This window comes from Choloepus didactylus, chromosome 4, assembly GCF_015220235.1.
Source record: "Choloepus didactylus isolate mChoDid1 chromosome 4, mChoDid1.pri, whole genome shotgun sequence".
Classification (NCBI taxonomy): Eukaryota; Metazoa; Chordata; class Mammalia; order Pilosa; family Megalonychidae; genus Choloepus; species Choloepus didactylus.
Window position 1 is genome coordinate 13,196,861 of NC_051310.1, and position 24,168 is coordinate 13,221,028.

The following is a 24,168-nucleotide window of genomic DNA, read 5'->3' on the forward strand; positions in this document are numbered from 1 at the left end:
ACTGCCCTGTTCTCTTGGGAGTCTGAAAATTTGTTAAGACATTTGGACATAGAGTTTGTATGAGTCCATATTACCATGTGCCCCTCCAAAAATAAGCCAAGCTTGGAGTCTGCCAGTAACCATGAGATTCTAATATCTCAAGAGACTGCACTGTCCCAAGTGCCTGTTCCCTCCCACCTATATACAGACTTCCATACCAAGCCCATAGAATCTCAGCCCTTTCAGATAAAATCCTCTGGTAATGGGCAAGCCTGAGAGGGGCTTGAATTTTTTTTAATATATTCTTTTATTGAGATTGTTCACATATCATACAATTATCCAAAGATCCAAGGTGTACAATCAATTGCCCATGGTATCATCATACAGCTCTGCATCCATCAACACAATTAATTTTTTTTTCAATTTTTAGAACATTTTCATTACTCCAGAAAAGAAATAAAGACAAAAAAAGGAAACTCAAATCCTCCCATACCCCAAGCATGCCCCCCTCCATTATTGACTCATAGTTTTGGTATAGCACATTTGTCACTGTTGATGAAAGCATGTTAAAATACTACTAACATAGTATATAGTTTGCAATAGGTATATATTTTTTTCCTATATGCCTCTCTATTATTAACATCTAGTTATAGTGTCATACATTTGTTCTGGTTCATGGGAGAGATTTCTAATATTTGTATACTTAATTACAGACATTGTCCACCACAAAATTCACTGTTTTATACATTCCCGTCTTTTAACCTCCAACTTTCCTTCTGGTGACATACATGACTCTGAGCTTCCCCTTTCCACCACCTTCACACACCTAACAGCACTGTTAGTTATTCTCACAACATGCTGCCATCACCCCTGTCCATTTCCAAATGTTTAAGTTCACCCTAGTTGAACATTCTGCCCATAATAAGCAATCGCTCCCTATTCTTTAGCCTCATTCTATATTCCGGTAACTTGTATTTCATGTCTATGAGTTTACATATTATAATTAGTTCATATCAGTGAGACCCTGCAATATTTGTCCTTATGTGTCTGTCTGATTTCACTCAATATAGAGCCCTCAAGTTTTCTTCATCAGCCCATTTCTTTTAAGATGGTTTTGTTCACACACCGTATGTTCTGTCCTAAGTAAACAATCGTTGGTTCCCTGTATAGTCACATATTTATGTATTCAGCACCATCACCACTATCTGTATAAGGACATCTCCACTTCTTCCACAAAGAAGGAGGAAGAGTCAAAGAAGGCAGAGAGACAAAAGAAAAGAGAAAGAGAGAGGAGAGAGAAAACATGACAGCTAGAAAGCAACAAAAGGAAAGACAGCATTAACCTGAAGTAGAATAAAGAGTCAGAGAACATCACCAATGCCAGGAGTCCCATACCCTTCCTACTATTCCCCCACTACCATATGCATTTATTTAGCTTTGGTATATTGCCTTTGTTATATTAAAGAAGCATAATACAAAGTTTCCAGTAATTATAGTCTCTAGTTTGCATTCATTGCATTTCCCCCAATCCCACCCTATTTTTAACACCTTGCAATGTTGACATTCATTTGTTCTACCTCATGTAAAAACATATCTGTACCATTTATTACAATCATTGAGCACCCTAGGTTTCCCTGAGTTACACAGTCCCAGTCTTTATCCTTTGTCTTTTGTTCTGGTGCCCCACATGGTCCCAACCTTCCTCCTTCAACCATACTCACAGTCATCTTTGTTCAGTGTACTTACATTGCTGTGCTGCTATCTCTCAAAATTGTTTTCCAAATCTCTCACTCCTGTCTTTTCCTTTCTGTCTGCTTCCTTTAGTGTTTCCTGTAGAGCAAGTATCTTGTTCACAAACTCTCTCATTATCTGTTGGTCTGAGAATATTTTAAGCCCTCCCTTATATTTGAAGGACAGTTTTGCTGGATATAGGTTTCTTGGTTGGTGGTTTTTCTCTTTCAGTATCTCAAATATATCACCCCACTTCCTTCTTGCCTCCATGGTTTCTATTGAGAAATCCGCAGATAGTCTTAACGAGCTTCCTTTGTATGTAATGGATCGCTTTTCTCTTGCTGCTTTCAGGATTCTTTCGTTATCTTTGACGTTTGATAATCTGATTATTAAGTGTCTTGGCGTAGGCCTATTCAGATCTATTCTGTTTGGGGTACGCTGCACTTCTTGGATCCGTAATTTTATGTCTTTCATAAGAGATGGGAGATTTTCATTGATTATTTCCACTATTATTGCTTCTGCCCCTTTTCCCTTCTCTTCTCCTTCTGGGACACCAATGACACATACATTCCTGCTTTTCATTTTGTCCTTAAGTTCCCGGAGACATTGCTCATTTTTTTCCATTCTTTTCTCTATCTGTTCTTTTGTGTGTAGGTGCCTTGTTCTCCAGTTCCTGGGTGTTTTCTTCTGCCTCTTGAGATCTGCTGTTGTACGTTTCCATTGTGTCTTTCATCTCTTGTGTTGTGCCTTTCATTTCCAGAGATTCTGCCAGTTGGTCTTTCGAACTTTCAATTTCTACCTTATGTATGCGCAGTGTTTTCAATATACAGTTCATCTCTTTTGCCATATCTTCTCTAAACTTTTTGAATTGACTTAGTATTAGTTGTTTAAATTCCTGTATCTTGGTTGAAATGTAAGTTTGTTCCTTTGGGCCATAACTTTGTTTTTCTTAGTGTAGGTTGTAGTTTTCTGTTGTCTAGGCATGGTTTCCTTGGTTACCCCAATCAGGTGTTCCCAGACCAAAATGGGCTCTGGTCTCAGAAGGAAGAACTATTCAGTATCTGGTTTCCCTAAGGGTGTCTTAGAAAACTGGTACACTTTGTGAGGCCTCGGGTCACTGTGCTTTTCTGCCCAGCAGGTGGTGCCCGTCAGCCTGTAACTCCAGACTGGTGTAAGGAGGTGTGGCCCATGGCTGTTTTCCCCCAGGCTCTGGGGTCTGATTCTGAATGGAATGTGGTTAGTAGAGCTGGGCCCCACCTCTTTCCTCTTAGGGAAGGTTGACCCCCTAGGGAGAGGTCATTAGCGTTTGAATACTTTCTCTCTCTGCCTGTGCTATCTCCACCCTTGTCTGGGTCAGAGTTCTGGAAACTGAAACTGACTGAGGCTTTCTCCACTGAGCTGAAACATGGACAGAAAGCATCCTTCAGGGCCAGTCCCCAGCCACTCTCCAGCTCTCCAAGGTCAGTCTTCACACAAAGCCTCTGTCTGTCTGTTGGGGATTTGTTGCTTGTATTGAGCAGTCCACACTTGTTGATTAAAACCCCAGTTGGAGCTCAGCTGAGCTGTATTCACTTGCTCGGAGAGAGCTGCTCTCCAGCACCATGAGGCTTTGCAGCTTGGGCCATGGGGGAAGGGGGCTCCCAGCTTGGATCTGCAGTTTTTACTTACAGATTTTATGCTGCGGTCTCGGGTATTCCTCCCAATTCAGTCCCCCTGCAGTTATTCTGGATTATTTACTAGTTGTTCCTGGTTGTTTATTAGTTGTCCCAGGGGACTAACTAGCTTCCACTCCTCTCTATGCTGCCATCTTAAATCTCTCTCTTGGACTTATTTTTAATTGACTTCCTCCCAGGGAATGGGATGCAGGACAGGGGGGTTTTCATTATGAAGACAGTGATTATTTGTAAAGCCCTTTGCAGCCTGAGTGATTCCTGCACAAAACTGCTTACAGGACCCTCCTGTAAGCCATGCAAGGTTGTGGGTGAGCAGATGGTATGAAGGGTAGGGAGTGGTTGGGGAGCCCAGTCATCCATGAGCCCCTAGCCTCAAAGGCTCAGGAGGGGATGGCAACAGGCTGGAAGTAGTGGGTCTCGCCACCCCTCTGGATCTTGCTGAGTAGCCTGACCTTTCTTCTAGATAAAGCAATCGAAGCATAGCTGCTGGGTTCTGCCTGCCCTGCCTGAGCCCTCCAGGCCCAGGGGAGACATGCTTCTGGGCAGATGGGAGCTCAGCAGCTGGACTGGGAGGGGAGGCTGCTGCACGGAGGGCACACGGCACAAAGAACACGGATGGGTTCCCTCCCGCCTGATCTGCTGCTCTCACTGGCAGCCTTGAGGTCAGCCCGCAGGCCTGGGAAATGGGGCTGGGCAGGGGATGATGGGGGTCAGCGGTGCAGCCTCAGGTGTGCATCAACCCCACCCACCCCGCTTCATCCCCTTGGTTCCTGACACCTGCAGAACTAGGCTTTGCATTAGGACTCAGCACGGGGTGGGGTGGGGGGGTGGGCAGAAGACAGCAGTGGCCTCCGTCCCCTCCCAGCTCTGTGAACCTTGGCTGTCTTGCTCATCTCTGGGCAGCAGTTTCCCCATCCTCTGCCCTGGTCGCCTCTCGGGGGTGTTGCGAGGCTCCCCGATGGGATGGATGCGAACCCGCTTCCCAAGTGTTGGTGTCCCTGTGGGCACGAGGACTTTGGACTGTGGCTTGGCAGCATCCCTTGCAGTGCTGACATTCTTTACCTCCATTTTCTGGCCTCTTCCCCATCTAGGTTGCTTCTGGGCACTGGCATAATATCTGATTTACACTGGGCCCGGCCATCAGACTGGTCGGGGACATACGGCCCTTGCTGCATGCTGGGTGCCCTCCTGACAATGAGGCCTGGAGCTGGCTCTCCTCCTGGGGGGCTTGGCATCTGTGGACCACTGGTTTGTGCCATCTGGGGAAAGAGTAGGGTCACCCAAGCTACTGGCCCACTTTTCTCTCCTGTATTGGGATGAATTGTGTGTCTTCCCCCTACCCCACCCCCCCCAAAATGCATTCAAGTCCTGTCCCCTGTACCTGTGACTATGACATTTGGAAATAGGGTCTTTGCAGCTGTAATTAGGTCAATGATCTCAAGATGAGCCCCTGTGGGGTCTAGGGTGGGTCCCCAATGCAATGACTGGCACTCACATAAGAGAAAGGAGAGGAAGGACAGGTGAAGATGGAGGCTGAGGCTCTAGGGATGCAGCCACAAGCCCGGAACCTCCAGAAGCTGGAGGAGATGGAAGGAATCTCCCCTGGAGCCTCTGGAGGGAGGTGGTCCAGCTGACACCCTGTTTTCCAACTTCTGGCCCCCAGACCGTGCAAGAATACATTTCTGTTTGTGTCAAGCACGAAGTTTGTGGTCCCTTGCTGTGACTGCCTTGGAAACTAATATACCTCCTTGCCCTAAATCTTACTCATTCTATGACTGTTCATCCTCCCCTCTGTAATGACCCTTTATTGGGGCAGCTTGGATTTGTTATCTCCTGTCCCCCAGCTTGAGCATTTCAGCATTCCAGTCCATTTTAGGATCTGTCAGAAGGCAGCAAGGAAAGCTGCGTTCACTTTTTTTGAAGCCAGGAAACTCTCATCATTTTCCTTCAGGAAATAATACAGGGTGACATTTCGATCATCTAAATGGCCAAAACATTAAAACCCTTTGCAACGCAGAGAATCAGACGCGTGTGTGACCTTCAAGAGAAAGGGACAGCTAGTGCCCTGGCGGCCCGGGCTGGCCCAGTCCCTGAGCATGCCTCATGAGTTCCTGCCTCTGTGCTCCCATCCATGCTGTTCCCTTTGTCCAGAATGACACTTTTCCCTGCAGTGGTACTTCTTGAAGCCCTACCAGTCTCCCAGGGGCTTCTTGGGAGGAAGCAGGGTGAGCAGTGAAACAAACACTGGCCTGGGATGGAGAGGTCCTACCTCTGCTTTTACTAGCCTTGTGTGAGCTTGGGCAAGTCTCCCCCCTCTCCTCTGGGCCTCAGTTTCCCTGCCTGCAAGTCCAAGTCAGGGATTTATTAAGCACCTACTACATGTCAGGAAGGGTGTGAGACACTGGGCTTAAAGACAACTAGTTACACGGTGACAACTTCCAATCTTGGGATATTAAGAGATATTTGTGGAATGAATGAATGAGTGAGTAAATAAGGGAATAAATGCCCTTTGCCGCCTGTATGCTGCTATTCCTCTTCTCTGGTCCTTCTGGGAGGTGGTATGCTGGATCTTCCTGCTCATGTCTGTGTCTCCCTCCACTTGACCAGGATCCCACAACCCATCTGTCTCTCTCTGGAAGGTTTCAGGCCTGGCCAGATAAACTGAATCTCTCCAGCCAGCTCCGCGGGGACGTCCTCTGGAACGCATGGCCTTCTCACTGCCTGTGATTATGTTCAGTGCTTGGGGGAAAAGCTTCCCCACACGTAGCAACCATTTCCAGCCGAGCTGAGCTGAGGGCTTCCAAGTAGAGGGGTCATTTGGATACTGACCAGCGTCTTCACGGGGTGGAAGTTACCACTAGCCAGCTGGTTGGGAAGGGTGGGTGTGTCCCTTTGCAGCAGAGGGTGGCTTTGACCTCGAAGATGCTGCTTTCTTTCGAGTGCCTGAAGCATCCTCTTCACTGCTTCTGGAAGGCTGGGTGCATTGGCCTTTTCGGAAGAGGAGAGCAGCTTGCTTTAGTGCAAAGGTGACACGAGCTGACAAGCTGCGGCCTCTTGCACATGCTTTCCCTCAAGAGTTCCTTGCCAAGATGATAAAATGTTTTTGTTTTTGTTTAGATCCTCATTGGAAATGAGCCATTCCCAATCATTTTGACCCCATTCAGTTAAATCGCTGAGGCCGCGTCTATTTTGATGGTCCTGAGGGGTTGATCTGCATTTGCTCCAAATTATGTGACCGCCGACAGACAGCAGTAAAAGTGCTTTAGCAGGCAGAGTGGGGCGCTGGGAGGAGCCGAGTCGGGGAGCAGGGCTTGGCTCGGTTTCTCCCAGCCCCACTCAAGCCTGGTGACACAGGCGAGCCATTTAAGCTCTTGGAGACACGGTTGCCTGAGTATAAAACAGAGCTAATAACTCATGCCCTGTTGTTCTCTCCAGGGCCAATTATGACAATCTTGGAAGCAGAGAAGCAACTTTTTTTTTCCCCTTTTCCCTCAGAGAGGGAGGAATGAGTTGACTCTTCAAGTGTATTCGATGTGAAGTCACAGAATATGATGTTGATAACAGCCCATATTTTTGCCTGTGGAATATTGCATTTAAGTCTTCTTTTTATAGACCCTGATAAAACATCTGTGAGGACAAAAGGAAGCTACATTGAAAATGGTCTGCATTTTGGGGGAAAAAAAAGACAAAAAAATAAATCTGGGCTCCTCTACAAATATGAGTTTTCCTGTTTAATGCTTATAGGAATGGACGAAACAGGTAGCATGGGACCGTGCATGCCAGGCTGGGGGAGAAGGGGCTTGTCCGAGCCCACGCGGAACTGGCCACGGCCAGCCCAGCAGAGACGGTCCAGGCTTGGGGTCTCCCAGGAGAACCCAGAGCCTGGAGAAGTGGGGAATTGTGGCTGAACAGACAAAGCTGGGAGGAAATCCGGGACCTCAGTTCAGGAGGCCAAAGAGAAGCCATGACAGGACCAAGCCCTTTGTCAGAGCCAAGCCAACCAGAACAGCTCCGGAAATGGAATGTGGGATGCACCGTGGCCAGTGGGTCAAGAGGACGCTGGGAGCAGGGAGAGGGTGCCGGCAGCCCGCTCTTGCTGGGTGCAGGCCTGCGGGTTAGAAGACTCCGGGTCCTGGGGGCACGTAGGACACAAACGGGGGAGCCTGCATTGGCACCTCCACCCCAGATCCACATTCCACGCCGCCCCCGGGGCCATGTGAACGCCGAGTCCCTGTGGGAACAGCACTATTTTTACCAACACTGGGCGAAGGTTCACGATGAGCTGTGACCACTTCTGGTCTTGGTCGTTACTGTTCCTCTCCCAGGGGCCGACTGTTCTGCCCCCAAATTGACGCCTCTCCCATCCCTACACTTCGCTCTTTCTTTCTTTTTCCTTTTTGAGTGTTTCTTCCTCCCCCCTCTCCCTTGCTTTATTTCTTTGTCTCCTTTTCCCTTCTGTCCTCTGAGACCTTGGCCGTTTGCGAGGTGCTAGGGATACAAAGATGAACAAGGCGAGCCCTGCCCTCCAGGGGCTCCCTGCCAGGCAGGGAGACAGACGGACATTCTCTGCTGTCCTGGATGGGACTCTGCCTGGAAATGGGGATGAGGTGGTGTTCTAGTTTGCTAATGCTGCATAATGCAAAACACCAGAGATGGATTGGCTTTTATAAAAAGGGGGTTTATTTGGCTACACAGTTACAGTCTTAAGGCCATAAAGTGTCCAAGGTAACACATCAGTAATCGGGTACCTTCACTGGAGGATGGCCAGTGGCGTCCGGAAAACCTCTGTTAGCTGGGAAGGCACATGGCTGGTGTCTGCTCCAAAGTTCTGGTTTCAAAATGGCTTTCTCCCAGGACGTTCCTCTCTAGCAAGCTTGCTCCTCTTCAAAATGTTACTCACAGCTGCACTGAGTTCCTTCTCTTTGAGTCAGCTCATTTATATGGTTCCACTGATCAAGGCCCACCCTGAATGGGTGGGGCCATGCCTCCATGGAAATATCCCATCAGTTATCACCTACAGTTGGGTGGGGCACATCTCCATGCAAACAACCTAATCCAAACGTTCCAACTTAATCCCCACTATTATGTCTGCCCCACAAGATTGCATCAAAGAACATGGCTTTTTCTGGGGGACATAATACATTCAAACCTGCACAGGTGGGGAAGGGTCAGGGGAAACTCCAGAATCAAAAAAGGTTTTAAAATCTCATGCCCCAAGGCTCTTTCCATGGGGCACACACAAAGGGTCTCCAGGAGGAGTTTTAGAGGCTGAATCCCAGGGGCCTGCGGGCTGGATTAGTGGGGTTGTTAGCCGAACAGTGCTCATTAAAAGGGACTCCACTCTGGCTTTTTTTCCCCTTGGAATGGCATTCCTGGTGTCCTCGTTGAGACAACGACGTCACCTGATCAAGCTAATGAGTTGATTTTCTGTAAAGTGGTGATGACTTCATTCACGGCTTAGTTTGCTCCCGGGATGTACACACACAACGATGTGATTCTCTCAGAGGGGGCCCTGGGTTTTGAAGACAGTGAAATTTAAAACAGCGGGTGAGAGAGTTAAAGGGGAGAATATATATATATATACACACATATATATATATATATGTATAAAAAATTCATTAAAGTCCACGTTTGTCTGTTTGCTTGCTTGCTTTTGGGATTACATTAACCACACACACCTGTGTGAAATTTCCAATCCTGCAGAAGTGCACAGTGAAAGTGAAGGTGCTCAGTGTTTTCCTAAGAGATCACCGCTGTTCCACTGTTAAAAGTTTGGAAGTCCAGGCATGTTCACTTTCTCCTATTAAAAATATCATCATGACCAACTCTCTGTCTTGAGCCACATTGACCAGCTACTGCTCTTTGTGGGTACCTAGGGTTCTGGAGTACAGGTGTAACTTACCTTTTCTCCCCATCTCCTTATTGCTGGTTAGGAAGCCATGTCTGTGGTTGTGTGGGATCCGCTCCGCCTTACCCCCTTGCTGGCATCCCCGAGGGCAGAATCTGGGGTGTGGGCCTGCCGGCCAGCCTTGTTCCCCTCACTGGTCTCTGCTGGACCAAGGGGGCAGTGGCACCCCTTTTTTGTTTACATTTCTCTGACAAATAGAGAAGTTGGACATCTTGTTGGCATTTCCTCCCTCTTCTAAGAATTCCTTGTTCAGACCCTTTCCCATTTTTCTGTTGGATTATTGGCCTTTTCTTACTGCCACAGGTTTGAAGAAGTCAGGGGAATCAGCCCTATGTCTCTTATATATGTTACAAAATATTCTCTCAAGCTGCTGTGTGTATTTTAACTGTTTAGGGTCTTTTGCTGTATAGAACATTTGATTTTTAGGCAGTAAAATTTGTGACTCTATTTTCTGATGGCTTTTGAATTGTGTCTTGCTCAGAAGAGCCTGCTTCACCCCAAGATTACATTAGTCTTCTGTACTTTTTTTCTGGTACTTTTAACATTTGATTTATTGCAGTTAGGTCTTTAATCCATCTGGAATTTATTTCAATATCTAGGGTGACGTAAGGGTTTAATTGTATATTTTTCAAATTGATAACCAGTTCCAATTCTATTGACTTTACAATCGATCAGCCCCACCCCTGAGCTGTAAAACAGCATCAGCTCTGCTGTCTATGGCATTATGTCCATCTGTGCATCCATCCGTCCATCAATCATCTTTTTCTGCCTCTTGGTTGTGTCCCATTGGTTCATTTGTCTGTTCTTGCTCCAGTTTCATGTTGTGTAAGTATCCTAGTTTCATGGTACTTCTTAATGACTGATGGGATAAGATCTTTTCCCCGCCATTATTTTCTTTCAAAATTTTAGTGGCTAATTTATTTTCCTAGAAATTTTTTTAAAAATCCCAGAGGAAAAATGGCTGTTGGTATTCTGAATGGAGTCATATTTGTGGTGATTTGGAGCGATGTACCCCAGAAAAAATTTGTTCTTAAACTTAATCCATTCCTGGGGTGTGAACCCCTTGCAAGTAGGACCTTTTGATGAGGTTACTTCAGTTAGGTGTGGCCCAAGTCAAGCAGCATGAGTCTTAATCCTTTTACTTGCGTCATTTATAAGCAGAATGAAATTCAGACAGATAAGAGAGAAAGCCACGGGAAACAAGGAGCTGAAGGTCGACGGAACCCAGGAGAGAGGGAAGAGCCATGTGCATTGCCACGTGACCGAGGAGCCTGGGACCACGGATTGCTGGCAGCCAGCCCCACAATGCCAGTCTTTGGGAGGAAAGCATTACCTTGATGATAGCTTGATTTGAACTTCTCCTAGCCTCAAAATCATGAGCCAATAAATTCCCATTGTTTAATCCAACCCATCACATGGTATTTGCTTTAACAATGAGGAAGCTAAAACAATAGTTCATTTATAGATTAGTTTGTAGAGAATGTACTTCTTTACAATATTGAGTCTCTCCACCCAGGAATATGGTGCTCATCAGTTAGCTCTTGCTGTGTAACAAACCACCCCAAAACTCAGTTACAACATATTCTTTTATTATTATTTATAAGTCTGTGTGTTGGCTAGAAACTGGCTGATATGTGTTGGGCTCAACTGGCTGGCTCTGCTTCAAGCTATGGATGGAATGGGCTGGGCTTAGTTCCTTGTTGATGTTAGGGCTCGTTTCTCCCCTTGAATTCCTTTTAGGCAATGGATCTGGAGGAAGCTCCTCTTGTGCCAATGGCAGAGACACAAGAAGGAAAGCAGAAGACTCTTAAGTCCTAGGCTCAGAACAGCACATGGTCCCTTCTGCCCATGTGTTATTGGCCAGGGCAAGTCACCTGGTTAAGCCCAGCATCCAGGGATGGAGAAATACACTCTGCCCACCATAAGACCAAGGTAAGAGAATGAGATGACTAACTAGCCAGTGGGGCCACTGGCTTATGTTATGTCTTTCCATTTGGTTAGTTCTTTTTTTGTTCTTTAGTACAGCTTTATAGTATTTTGCATATAGATTGCAAAATGTTCAACAGGTTTATTCCTAGATATTTTACAATTCTTATTGCTATTAGTGGGATCTTTTTTCTATTACATATTAAAATTACTTTTTGTTGTCATACAGATTGTTTTTCAGATGACTGTGTATCTATGAGGTGGACAATCATGTCATCTGCAAACTATGACAATTTTGCCTTTTCTCTTATTTCGTTTCCTTACTTTATTGCATTCATTAGGCCTGCTAGAACAAAAGTAAATATAACATTGGTGATAGCAGGCATCCTTGTTTCCTTCTTTAAAAGGATGGCTTCTGAGTTTCACTGTTAAATATTATACTTGCTATTGGCTATTCCTTTAAAAGTAATGGCAACACATGAAGTGATGAGAAAATTAAAGAGTTACATTTGGGGGTCCTTGTGGGGAAGTTACAAATTATTAGTTTTTGTCCTTTTGTCTGAAAGTAACAGATATCAACTCATCTAGCTTTAATTTTTATAAAGATAGCATTTATTGCAAGGATGAAGGGCAGGGACACAGCTAAGCTTGAGGGAGGGTCTAGAAGTCACCTTAGACTCTCTCCTCATCTCTCTTTAGTCTCCATCCCTTTCTCTGTCTCTCATTAATCCTTCTGTTTCTTCAGGCCCCAATTCCAGATTCTAAGGAAAGTAATTCTGATCTCCCACTGCCTTGAGTGAGGCCTTCCCCACCCCAAACCCTGCCATGGTCCAAATCTTCTGTGGCCAGAGATCACAGGAATGCTTCATTCTACACAGCCAAGAGAGGTCTCCCTTCAGGATCTTGGGGGTTAAGAGGTCGTTTTGGACTGGGCAGACTTTGCACAAGGATTCCCTGTGCAGAATGCCCTCAGCGCGATGGCAGGAGCCCACGGCAGGGCCGAGAGACTTTGAGTCAGGCCCTCATTCCCTCTTTGACTTGTAACCATCCACAGCCTCCAGCCTCAGTTTCCCCATCTTTAACACTGAACTGACAGTGTCTATGCTGCTTCTTTGCAGGGCTATTGGGAGAAACCAATGTATTATTTAACATGAAAGTATTTTTAATCTCCTAATTATGCAATTGCATAATTGCTGTGATTATTTCTTCTGCTGTTTGCTTCTCCTTTCTCCTTCTTCTTAAAAAACCGTTTGTTTCCTTATCATTATAAAAACATGTACATGCTCATTGTAGAAAAACAAAAGGTAGGGGCAAGAGTGGGTATGGGGAATGGGGAGTTAATACTTAATGGGTGGTTTGGGTGATGGAAAAGTTTGGGTAATGGATGGTGGTAATGGTAGCACAACATTGTGAATGCAATTAACAGCACTGAACTGTAGGCTTGAAAATGGTTTAAATGGGAAGTTTTAGGTTGTTTATATGGTAACAGAATAAAAACCTATAACAAAACAAAACCATAGAACTGTCCAACCCCAAGAATTAACCCTAATGTAAACTAATGGAATATAGTTAATAACATAGTTATAATAATATTGTTTCATCAATGTAACAAAGGTACCACACTAATGCAAAATGCTAATAATGGGGAAAAACGGGTGTGTTGAGGGGGTACATGGAAACTCTGAACTTTCTGAATGATTTTTCATTCAACTGCTCTAATAAAAAAATTTTAAACAGTAGAAAAAAAGGCATTCCAGATAATGCATCGATATTGGCTTAGTAATTGTGATAAATGTACCATACCAATAGAAGATGTTAATAATCGGGGATTGTGGTAATGGATGGTGATGAAGGTAGCACAACATTGTGAATATAATTAACACCATGGAACTGTGTACTTGAAAGTGGCTAAAATGGGAAATATTGTGTTGTATATAGTTACCACAAGAAAAAAAAAAAGTAATAGGGCAACTGTGTATGAGGTATATGGGAACTCTGTATTACCTTCATAATTTTTCTGTAAAACCAAAACTATTCTAAAATAAAATGTGTATTTAAAAAACAAATAAAAAGGAAAAGGCAAACTGCAGCCAAAAGAAGAAAATAAAACACGCATAATCCTCTGTCACATGTTATATACTGGCCCTGACCCCCTTTTTTTTTTAACCTTTTCTTTCTCTATTTTCATTTTTTTAAAACAAAAATAGAATCATTCAAAAGAGTTCTTGGTTCCAAGTGATTCTCTTCTGGGGTTTGCTTGGGGGTGGCATGTGGAGGCAGAACCAAAAGGAACCAAACATTCTGGGGAGAGAAGTGGGGGAGAAAGGTGAAGGCAGAAAGAGGATGTTGAAATCTCCCGGCTCCCCTCTTTGGGGGCTTTCCTTCCTTCCTCCTTCTCAGCCCCCTTGAGGGACAAGGAGCCACTGCTGAGTGGGGGTGGGGGTGCCAACCAGGGCCTGGAGCCCCCCTCCTCTCCTTGTATCTGATCAGTGCCCCCCCACCTGTCTCCCCTCCCACCCTAACACTCTGCCATCTCATCCTGACCGTCCCTCTCTCCCTCCAAGAGCACCCACCATGTTTATTTTAACCTGATTAAATGTGTGTGTGTGTAACTTAGACACTTGCCTGTGAGAAGACCCTGGAGAGGCTGCACTGGGGGAGCCCCCCCCCACCGGACTGTGCTGAGGGACCTGATCCATCAGAGGCCACTGGGCATGGGGGGCAAGGGAGTGGGGTCCCGGGGTGGCCGGCAGTTGGACAGGATGGTGCTTTCCAGAAAGGCGGGTGGCCATTCACACCACAAGCCTGGGAAGGAGACACGGAGAGCGCAGGGCACCAGCTGGTAGAAACCTGGGTTCCCGCGTCAGCTGCCTGGGCTCAAACTGTGACCCCACGACCTTGAGCAAGTCACTGACTCTCCAAACCTCACCGTGAAAGGAGGATGCTGAGGGGCAGTGGTTTACAATCCACCTCTGGGAGTGGAGTAAGCCCTGATTCAGTGTCTGTGATTTCCGCCCCGTGAGCACCCCCGTCTTGGCCAGTTTCAAGCCGCTGTCACTGACGGCAGTTGAGAAGAGACGTGCCAGAGCTCCCGGTTATGTAGTCTTTCCACCAAGTGGCCGCCCAAACCCCAAGAGCGCAGCAATGGTCAAATATGGTAAAATAATAGCGAGTATTTGAGTATGTATTACTTTTGATTTTAAGATACTTTACTGAATTTTAAGAACATAACATAAAATTTAACTTTTAATAACGGCTCTGTTTAACTATCACCTCACAAGTCCTGAAAATATAACAGACTGTGGTTGTCTCCGAGATTATGTGGAATGAACACAGAGCCCTCAGCATAGTACTTGCCCTATAGGCGCATTGCGCAGTCTCAGCCTGTAGCAGAAGCACCCAGTGGGGCTGACAGTGAACACAGAGGCTCAGGCCTGGGTTTTTACTGAGTTCCTCAGATCATTTTGAAATGACTTAAGTTTGAGAACCACTGGTATGTAGCTAGTGTTGGGGTACAAGAGCATCCAATAATATTAGATTGAGCTGTATCAAATTGCCAATATTTGGTTCTGACCTGTACAATTGTGTGCCAGTTTGTATATTTATGTCCCCCAGAAAAAGCCATATTCTTTAATGCATTCTTGTGGGGGCAGACATATTAGTGTGGATTGGGTTGGAACCTATTGGTTCAATGTCCATGGAGATGTGACCCACCCAACTGTAGGTGATAACTCTGGATAGTTTCTGTGGAGGTGTGGCCTCACCCAATCAGCGTGGGCCTTATTTAGTTTACTGGAGCCCTATATAAACTCAGACAGAAGGAGCTCATAGCAAGCTGGAGCTGAGACAGACATTTTGAAGACGGCCATTGGAAGCTGATGCAGACATTTTGGAGAACGCCATTTTGAAATGCAACATGGGAGCAAGTGGACACCAGCCACGTGCCTTCCCAGCTAACGGAGGTTTTCCGGATGCCAATGGCCTTTCTCCAGTGAAGGTACCCTATTGTTGATGGACACTTTATGGCCTTAAGACTATAACTGTGTAACCAAATAAACCCCCTTTATAAAAGCCAGTCCATTTCTGGTGTTTTGCATTCTGGCAGCATTAGCAAACTGGAACAAATTGCATGAGCAATTTCATGTGATTCAACCTAAAACGTCATTTCTACCCTAGTTCTGAACCAATTAAGAAATGATAGAGTAAAGCAGACAGGAAATCAAAATACCAGGAAGCTGATATTGGAGGCTGTGGCCCAGGTCTGTGGGCTGCTGGGCTTCCTAAGGCAGTGTGTTGGGAGGGTACGCTTACCTGTCCAGGTGCAGACCTCACTGGGTAAGAGCAGGCTGCTGCACCTGGGTGTGCCTGTAAAACTTAAGGCCTGGGGAGCAAAGCAGGACGCTTCTCTGGGGGTTACCCTCTGGGTTTGTCAGTTCCCTTCCCAGGCACCGGCCTGGTAACCAGGATACTCCAGACACACCCAGCAGCTGAGAAGGGTCTTAGAGGGATCCATTGCCTCTTCCCCAGGGGTGCCAGAGCCTTGCAACTCAAGGTGTGCTCCGGGATCCAGCAGCAGCAGCCTCACCTGGGAGCTGGTGAGAACCGCAGATGCCTCTACACCTCACACCCACAGAATCAGAATCTAGGACCCCTCGCTCTGCACAGATTCACGTGCACATTAAAGTTGGGGAGGTGCTGTCCTCTTGGAAGGAGACCATCCATGTGGGGAAGAGAAGGGACCCTGGGGAAGACAGAAAACATGAGTTCCAGGGTGGGACTTGGTCTCAAGCTGCTATGTTCACCTAGAGCAGTTTGCAAGGAATGAACGCGGGTGTGTGTGTTCTGGCGGGAAAGTGGCCGGTGTCCTGGAGCTTGTGGGAGGAATGTGGATTGGCTGTGCTTTTTGCCAACTGGAGAACCTTGAACCAGACACTCAGCCAGGAGCTCCCAGTCTGCAGAACTGGAATATTAACAGCTGCCCTGAAGGGTTGTCGTGAGACAGAAGCGAGCCAATAGTGCAGCTAGGAGAGCACCAGCTCAAGGATGACATGTCGAAAACACATATACTCCATAAAAACACTTTAAACTGTGCAGTTGTTACTGTGCCCAAAGTGTGCATGTGTGCGTGTGCATGTGTGTGTTTGCGTGTGTGTGTGTGCTGGGGGAATAGGGGAGGGCCAGGAGCAGAAATCCCCCAGCTTTGGGTTTGGAGAGGCTGGATTTTAAACTCATGTCTCTAGGGTGACCTTTGAGTCCAGCTGCCTCTTTTTGGGATTTTACCCTGAGATGTTTTTCATATTTTTGGTTTTCTTTTCCTTTCTGGTTTTCACCTTCTTTCCTGGACCACAGAGATTCTGCCAGCACCACTGACGTTACTGATCTGTGCGTGGACTCTCCCAGTGCCCAGGTCTTAGTGACAGAGTTTTTCCCTCTATCTGGCGGCCACACCTGATTCATTTAAGTCAATTTGTAAATGTCTTTATTTACATGCAAAATCCTTTGGATAAACAAGCACTTCTGTGACATAGTACACCCTGGAACAAAAATATTACAGCCCCTTCTTTAAAAAAAAGTTTTCTGACATGCACACCCCAAGCCATCCCAGATTATTTTCAGTCTAGCCAGGTGGGGGCTGTGCACAGTTGGCCTGGTGTGAACAGAGAAAGCAATTATAGGTTTCTCTAGAAACTGCTGCTTCACTGGCTACCTATTTGGCCCTCAGATTCCAGAACAAGAGCTACAACAGTGTCAAGGTCAAGATAAATAGTCAGAATATGGCCTGTGTGAGTCTCACTTGGAGGTTAGAGCTCTTAGGGTATGGAGATGTATGGTGGAAAGAGATGTGGGGCTGGAACATCTGTTTTCACATCTCAGCCCTGCTTTTTGCTGACCCTGGGCTGGACACTTTCTCCCTGGGACTTGGGTTCCACCTCTGTACAATGACTAACAGCCTCTGCTCGGCAGGATTGGCCTGCAGATCAAATGGGATGGAGTAAATTGCTTGGCCTAGAGAAGACCATCTGTTAAATTGCTTGGCCTAGAGCAGATCACTGTAGTATTGGTTTTGTCTCCTGCCCTAAGGTCAAACTGGAAAGCAGGCAATATTTGTGCTCTAAGCCTCCAAGTAGCAAAGCTTGCGGAATCTGGAAGGTTTCTGTGACAGATGAAATCCATGCTGAAATTTTCGGAAATCACAGTGGCATATAAATCAAACGATAAGGAGATTCAGTCTTCAGGTGAGATCTCCAGCTGACAACCATTGGCTTATGGTCGATTGTTGCACAAATGCTGGTTGTTGCACAAATGCAACATGGGAACCAACTGGATTCATTAAGTTTTAGGAGTGGATTGGTCTTCTAACCTTTTTGCAGATAGGGCTGTTATTAAATGAAAGAACTTTTCTTTCTTTCTTTTTTCTTAGTACAAGAGGTGAGATTCCCCATGTTGAAATGCGGAAGTCAGTCCGACGTATTTCTTCCCCTGTGCCTGCTCTGAACCTTGTCTAAGTCTGTCTGAGACTGTGCTATTTATTTCTCTGCCCAGAGAGTAGTTATGTGTCACTGCATTGCAAACCACTGCAAAACTGAGTGGCTCAAAATAACAACATGTCACCATCTCTCACAGCTCTGGGGGTCACACCTAAACTTAGCTGGGCAGATTTCACGCTGTGTGCCCCAGCCAGGTACAGCCGGATGGTGGCTGGGACTGGAATCCCTGTAGGTTGCTCACACACATGCCCAGTGTCAGAGAGTTGTGGTGGTGAGTGGTGGTGGTGGGGTCTCAAATGTCCGGGGCTGGCACAGCAGGGGCTCCTTGGGCATTTTATCTGCAGGTGCCTGCAGAGTATCCAGACTTATTATGGAGGTTCAAGGCTCCAAAATCACATGTCCCGAGACAGAGGGAACCAGAGGAAGCCAGGTAGAATCTGTATCACATTTTGTGACTGATCCTCATAAGTCAAACAGGGTCATTTCCAAGCAAATTGTTAAGGCCAGCTCCTGTTGAAGGGGAGGGCGATTGGACTCTGCCTTTTGATGGGAGGCGCATCCAAGAATTTACAGATGTGCAAAACTCCCACTGGGTTGGAGGGGTACCCTGTCTTATTTATTTTTTATTTATTTTAATTTTTTTATTTTTTTATTTTTTATCTTCATTTTATTGAGATATATTCACATACCACGCAGTCATACAAAACAAATCGTACATTCGATTGTTCACAGTACCATTACATAGTTGTACATTCATCACCTAAATCAATCCCTGACACCTTCATTAGCACACACACAAAAATAACAAGAATAGTAATTAAAGTGAAAAAGAGCAACTGAAGTAAAAAAGAACACTGGATACCTTTGTCTGTTTGTTTGTTTCCTTCCCCTATTTTTCTACTCATCCATCCATAAACTAGACAAAGTGGAGTGTGGTCCTTATGGCTTTCCCAATCCCATTGTCACCCCTCATAAGCTACATTTTTACACAATTGTCTTCGAGATTCATGGGTTCTGGGTTGTAGTTTGATAGTTTCAGGTATCCACCACCAGCTACCCCAATTCATTAGAACCTAAGAAGGGTTGTCTAAATTGTGCGTAAGAGTGCCCACCAGAGTGACCTCTCGGCTCCTTTTGGAATCTCTCTGCCACTGAAGCTTATTTCATTTCCTTTCACATCCCCCTTTTGGTCAAGAATATGTTCTCCGTCCCATGATGCCAGGTCTACCTTCCTCCTCGGGAGTCATATTCCATGTTGCCAGGGAGATTCACTCCCCTGGGTGTCTGATCCCACGTAGTGGGGAGGGCAGTGATTTCGCCTTTCAAGTTGGCTTAGCTAGAGAGAGAGGGCCACATCTGAGCAACAAAGAGGCATTCGGGAGGAGGCTCTTAGGCACAATTATAGGGAGGCCTAGCCTCTCCTTTGCAGCAACCGTCTTCCCAAGGGTAAAACCTATTGTAGAGGGTTCAACCCATCAAACCACCAGTCCCCTATGTCTGTGGTCATGTTAGCAACCATCGAGGTGGGGTAGGCGAATACCCCTGCACTCTCCACAGGCTCCTCAAGGGGGCACTACATCTTTTTTTCCTTGTTATTTTTTTTTTTTTTAACTTTTTTTTCTTTTTTAAATGAACTGTATAAAAAAAATTAAAAAAAAAAATACAATAAAAGAACATTTCAAAGAGACCATAACAAGGGAGTAAGAAAAAGACAACTAACCTAAGATAACTGCTTTACTTCCGACCTGTTCCTACTTTACCCCAAGAAAGTTACCTAATACAGCAACATTTCTGTGAACTTGTTCCTACTATATCCATCAGAAATTAACAGACCATAGTCATTCCTGGGCATCCCCAGAACGTTAAATAGCTTATCTGTTCTTCTTGGATTATTGTTCCCCCTTCCTTAATTGCTCTCTATTGCTAGTTCCCCTACATTCTACATTATAAACCATTTGTTTTACATTTTTCAAAGTTCACATTAGTGGTAGCATATAGTATTTCTCTTTTTGTGCCTGGCTTATTTCGCTCAGCATTATGTCTTCAAGGTTCATCCATGTTGTCATGTGTTTCACGAGATCGTTCCTTCTTACTGCCGTGTAGTATTCCATCGTGTGTATATACCACATTTTATTTATCCACTCATCTGTTGAAGGACATTTGGGTTGTTTCCATCTCTTGGCAATTGTGAATAATGCTGCTATGAACATTGGCGTGCAGATATCTGTTCGTGTTACTGCTTTCCGACCTTCCGGGTATATATCAAGAAGTGCAATCGCTGGATCGAATGGTAACTCTATATCTAGTTTTCTAAGGAACTGCCAGACTGACTTCCAGAGTGGCTGAACCATTATACAGTCCCACCAACAATGAATAAGAGTTCCAATTTCTCCACATCCCCTCCAGCATTTGTAGTTTCCTGTGTGTTTAATGGCAGCCATTCTAACCGGTGTTAGATGGTATCTCATTGTGGTCTTAATTTGCATCTCTCTAATAGCTAGTGAAGCTGAACATTTTTTCATGTGTTTCTTGGCCATTTGTATTTCCTCTTCAGAGAACTGTCTTTTCATATCTTTTGCCCATTTTATAATTGGGCTGCCTGTACAATTGTCATTGAGTTGTAGGATTTCTTTATATATGCAAGACATCAGTCTTTTGTCAGATACATGGTTTCCAAAAATTTTTTTCCCATTGAGTTGGCTGCCTCTTTACCTTTTTGAGAAATTCCTTTGAGGTGCAGAAACTTCTAAGCTTGAGGAGTTCCCATTTATTTATTTTTTCTTTTGTTGCTTGTGCTTTGGGTATAAAGTCTAGGAAGTGGCTGCCTAATACAAGGTCTTGAAGATGTTTTCCTACATTATCTTCTAGGAGTTTTATGGTACTTTCTTTTATATTGAGATCTTTCATCCATTTTGAGTTAATTTTTGTGTAGGGGGTGAGGTAGGGGTCCTCTTTCATTCCTTTGGATATGGATATCCAACTCTCCCAGCCCCATTTGTTGAAAAGACCATTATGACTCAGTTCAGTGACTTTGGGGGCCTTATCAAAGATCAGTCGGCCATAGATCTGAGGGTCTATCTCTGAATTCTCAATTCGATTCCATTGATCTATATGTCTATCTTTGTGCCAGTACCATGCTGTTTTGACAACTGTGGCTTTATAATAAGCTTCAAAGTCAGGGAGTGTAAGTCCTCCCACTTGGTTTTTCTTTTTTAGAGTGTCTTTAGCAATTCGAGGCATCTTCCCTTTCCAAATAAATTTGATAACTAGCTTTTCCAAGTCTGCAAAGTAGGTTGTTGGAATTTTGACTGGGATTGCATTGAATCTGTAGATGAGTTTGGGTAGAATTGACATCTTAATGACATTTAGCCTTCCTAGCCATGAACATGGAATATTTTTCCATCTTTTAAGGTCCCCTTCTATTTCTTTTAGTAGAGTTATGTAGTTTTCTTTGTATAGGTCTTTTACATCTTTGGTTAAGTTTATTCCTAGGTACTTGATTTTTTTAGTTGCTATTGAAAATGGTATCTTTTTCTTGAGTGTCTCTTCAGTTCATTCATTTCTAGCATATAGAAACATTACTGGCTTATGTGCATTAATCTTGTATCCCGCTACTTTGCTAAATTTGTTTATTAGCTCTAGTAGCTGTATCGTCGATTTCTCAGGGTTTTCCAGATGTAAGATCATATCATCTGCAAACAATGACAGTTTTACTTCTTCTTTTCCAATTTGGATGCCTTTTATTTCTTTGTCTTGCCGGATTGCCCTGGCTAGCACTTCCAGCACAATGTTGAATAACAGTGGTGACAGCGGGCATCCTTGTCTTGTTCCTGATCTTAGAGGGAAGGCTTTCAGTCTCTCACCATTGAGTACTATGCTGGCTGTGGGTTTTTCATATATGCTCTTTATCATATTGAGGAAGTTTCCTTCAATTCCTAACTTTTGAAGTGTTTTTATCAAAAACGGATGTTGGATTTTGTCAAATGCTTTTTCAGCATCTATTGAGATGATCATTTGATTTTTCCCTTTCGAATTGTTAATGTGTTGTAATACATTGATTGATTTTCTTATGTTGAACCATCCTTGCATGCCTGGAATGAATCCCACTTGGTCATGGTGTATGATTTTTTTAATGTGTCTTTGGATTCGATTTGCAAGTATTTTGTTGAGGATTTTTGCATCTATATTCATTAGGGAGATTGGCCGGTAGTTTTCCTTTTTTGTAGCATCTTTGCCTGGTTTTGGTATTAGATTGATGTTAGCTTCATAAAATGAGTTAGGTAGTGTTCCATTTTCTTCAATGTTTTGAAAGAGTTTGAGTAAGATTGGTGTCAGTTCTTTCTGGAAAGTTTGGTAGAATTCCCCTGTGAAGCCTTCTGGCCCTGGGCATTTATTTGTGGGAAAATTTTTGATGACTGATTGGATATCTTTGCTTGTGATGGGTTGATTGAGGTTTTCTATTTCTTCTCTGGTCAGTCTAGGTTGTTCATATGTTTCCAGGAAATTGTCCATTTCCTCTACGTTATCCAGTTTGTTGCCATATAGTTGTTCATAGTATCCTCTTATAATTTTTTTTAATTTCTTCAGGATCTGCAGTTATGTCACCTTTTTCATTCATTATTTTGTTTATATGGGTCTTCTCTCTTTTTGATTTTGTCAATCTAGTTAGGGGCTTGTCAATCTTGTTGATCTTCTCAAAGAACCAACTTTTGGTGATATTTATCCTCTCTATTGTTTTTTTGTTCTCTATGTCATTTATTTCTGCTTTAATCCTTGTTATTTCTTTTCTTCTGCTTGGTTTAGGATTGGTTTGCTGTTCATTTTCTAGCTTCTTCAGTTGATCCATTAGTTCTTTGATTTTGGCTCTTTCTTCCTTTTTAATATATGCGTTTAGTGCTATAAATTTCCCCCTCAGCACTACTTTTGCTGCATCCCATAGGTTTTGGTTTGTTGTGTTCGCATTTTCATTCGTCTCTATATATTTAGCAATTTCTCTTGCTATTTCTTCTTTAACCCACTGATTGTTTAGGAGTGTGTTGTTTAACCTCCGGGTATTTGTGAATTTTCTAAGTCTCTGATGATTATTGACTTCTAATTGTATTCCATTGTGGTCAGAGAATGTGCTTTGAATAATTTCAATCTTTTTAAATTTATTGAGGCTTGTTTTATGTCCCAGCATATGATCTATTCTGGAGAAAGTTCCGTGAGCACTAGAAAAGTATGTGTATCCTGGTGATTTGGGATGTAATGTCCTGTATATGTCTGTTAAATCTAATTCATTTATCAGATTGTTTAGGTTTTCAATTTCCTTATTGGTCTTCTGTCTGGTTGATCTATCTATAGGAGAGAGTGATGTGTTGAAGTCTCCCACAATTATTGTGGAAACATCAATTGTTTCCTTTAGTCTTATTTATTTTTTATTTTTAAAAAGGTGGCAAGAATGCCTCTCCAGCATTAGGTGTAAATTAATTAGATCATTGTTTGAGATGAAATTCTGAAGCTGTTCATCCATGTTTGTGTTCCAGAGTCTTCTATTTGTTTTTAAAAAGAAAGACAGCACTGGGTGATGAACTGTAAGTTATTTTCAGTTATTCAGAAATATTTCTAATACTCCAGTAAACATCAGCCACATCTGATCTTCATGAAACTCCCTGTCCAATCCATTACTCTGCATAATTCTAGAAAACATTTTTAAGACATTTTCTCATTTACCCAGTGAGTTCACTATGTACATTCTTTCATGTACATTATTGTACATTAATATACACCATATACATTATTTCTTTTAATTTCTTTTCCTTCAGGATTGGGGCCTTAGAAAAATTCCCAGGGGAGGAACCAAAAAAAGAACAAAGATAATGAACATTTTCAGTGGCTCCTGAGATAACTGTCCAATTGCTTTCTGTTCAACAGTTCAGCAAACACATTGAGAGTCTACTGTGTGACGTGGTTTCTGTCCTCGAGGGATGAAATGGCCTCCAACACAGCCGTGAGTGTGTGTGTGTGTGTTCATCCTACTTTAACCAGCCACCACTGAGCATTTTCGCACTTATCTTTTTTTTCCTGGTTAAATAGGACCATCTTGTTCGTATGGGTGATCTGCCTGTAATACGCTCTCCCTGGGATTTTTTTTTTTTTTTTTTGAGAGTTAACTGAGCTTTTATTAGAACACTATAATAACTGTGTTTGAAGGGGACCCTACAAAATGCAGATTTTGAATTAAGTCTCTAACTGCAGTCAGTAGGAAGCTAGGGCTGGGACTGCCCTGGGCAATGGGGGTAACCCCTGACTCCACACAGGGTATCCCTGGGTTTTGATTAATGGGTTTACATCCCAGCCAGCCATTGGAACCTCCCAAAACAGGGATGTGCTAAGAATCCATTCTCCTGCCTGAGTTTCAATTCCGCCATCTGTGAAACAAACGGGCTGGAATAGATAGATATCCATGAACTCATGTGCAGCC